This window comes from Orycteropus afer, unplaced genomic scaffold, assembly GCF_000298275.1.
Source record: "Orycteropus afer afer isolate SDZICR_OR568_19922 unplaced genomic scaffold, OryAfe1.0 scaffold00133, whole genome shotgun sequence".
NCBI lineage: Eukaryota > Metazoa > Chordata > Mammalia > Tubulidentata > Orycteropodidae > Orycteropus > Orycteropus afer.
The window spans coordinates 7,871,823-7,874,124 of NW_006921720.1; positions in this window are offsets into that span (position 1 = coordinate 7,871,823).

Consider the following 2,302-nt stretch of genomic DNA (forward strand, 5'->3'; position numbering starts at 1 on the left):
ATTAGCCATTTTATTGATTTTTATGTGTAAAGTTCAGTGGTATTAGCAAGAAATTGTTGAATGCTTGTTTATTTCAAGGCTTGGTACAGTAGCAGGTCCCCTGTTGTATTTGTCAAACAGCCACTCTCCAGGTGCTGTGGGATGAAGCTTTGGAAAAAGGATAATCTTTTATAAGATTCTGTTTCTAGAAGAGGATATTCTCTGAGGAGTTTAGGAAATGATAAAAACAGAGTGGATCAGCAAAATGTTCCAACCAAGTAGGTGAGGGGAGGTAGAGTTCAGGAATCAGATATATACATGTCAAGGTCTTTTCTTTGGAGACATAGCTTTTCTGTGAGGTTCTTTCCATTTGAATAACATCCCACAGAATCTCAAGGAAACCAAAATTTTTCAGATAATGGGTAAACTCTTTTATCATAGCATTTGTCATTGGAGAGCTTTGTGGTAAGACATCCATGTTCTTTGTGATGCCCACATAGAACACTCTCTACCCTGGGAGTCCTAGTCTGTGGAAGAGGTTGGGAGGTTCAAGTTTATAGAAGTCTAAGCAGCCAAGGAAAGAACACAGCTGTTATTACAGAAGCCAACCCCATCTTAAACAACATTCACTGAGGAATTGCACCCCATTGAGGGGTTTCCCACAGTGCTTTCAGAACACCAGGCACTTTGGGTAAAATCATGGTAGACTTGTTTTGATTGTGTCACGGACACATTAGAACACTTCTAGAAAAGGGATCAGGATAGTAAAGTGTCTGGAGCTTTGTCAGTTGAGGAGAATGGGAATGTGTATCCTAGAGAAGAGAGGACTTATCTTGGGGTAGGGAAAGGGTATGAGCTCTATTTTCAGCCCTTAGGCTCAACGTGGTCTCAGTCAGAAGCTATGGCCCCTATGTGGCAGTTTAAATGAGAGAGAATTCAATACCATGTCCTATTCACTGAACTAAACACTTTACCGCCCCCAACTCCAAAAAAAAAAAAAAAAAAGGAGATTGGCTTGGCAGAGTGCCCTCTAGCAGAAATGATTTGTTATAATTACATCCTGGATGGGTTACCTACCAACAGGGACTGTGGTCTAGACAGCCCGGTGTTCCACCTCCCATCTAAACCAACATCTTTGTTACATATGATACTGGCCTAGGACAAGGTCTTCAGTTCTAGAGGCATTGTATTTTAGTTTGAATTTCAATTCCCTAGTCTTAATAACCAGTGATGTCTATATTTAGCTAATTGAGTTGTCATCAGAAAATGGACATGTTGAGATATATCTTATGACTATGAGTTATATAAAATATCCAGGCTGCTAATTTTTTATATACATTTCCCATTCTGAGTGAGTAAGAATTTTAATTAAATTCTTTAGCAATTTCAAAATGCCAATAGCAAAATTTGGTAGAGAAGGAGTAGAATGACACAACACATATGTATTATTATCTATTATTTTATCAAGAAATATTTTCAGTTCTGAAGAAAATCAAAAGCATTATGTGATTAGGGGAGAAGCAATAAATGATTTAGAGAATTGAAAAAAAAAATAATAGGAGGCACAGAAGGTTGAAGTTCTGAGTGTTTATTCATTCATTCTACAAATATTTATTAATGTCCTACTATGTTTCAGGCACTGTTTGACATTTTGGAATACATGGATATTAAAGCTATTATAAGTGAATATCTATGACCAGTATTTCAAATATCAGCCCAATGAACATTTGAAATATTTGGCAAAACCTGAACCTCTGACCATATCCTCTGACCATATTTTGGATATTTCTTTGTAGTGCGGCAGTAATGGGGATTGGGCTTTAAAGAGCTATTTCATATGGAAAACCACTTAAAAATGATGTTGTTATTTCAACAAAGTATTACTCAGAGTTACATTTGATTTGATGCATTTTGTCAGTCAGTTTTTCAATGTTAATGTCTCTACCAGACTGAAATGACCTGCCATTCTTTAGAATGCTGGCCAAATTTAATTCAAATTAATTTCAAAATGAAAGATGACACATTTAATCAAGATAAATACATTGGTGTCCATCTGAAGGTACATTTAAAAAAGTGATTTCATCAAGCAGATGGTGTCTCAATGCAAATAAATGGTTCTTGAAAAATTATGCTGTGCAAAAAAAACATAGGCCTGGCCCCTAATGGGAACAGATTGCTTACCAAGGATGGCTCAGGACAGTGAGCTTTATCCCACTCCAAAGTGGAGGTCCATGAAGAGTCAATGATGGTAATTAGGGCCATAGTGCTGTGTGTGGTCTGTCTCTGTTCTGGGGTCCAGCTCCCTAGAGATCCCCCTTGTGGC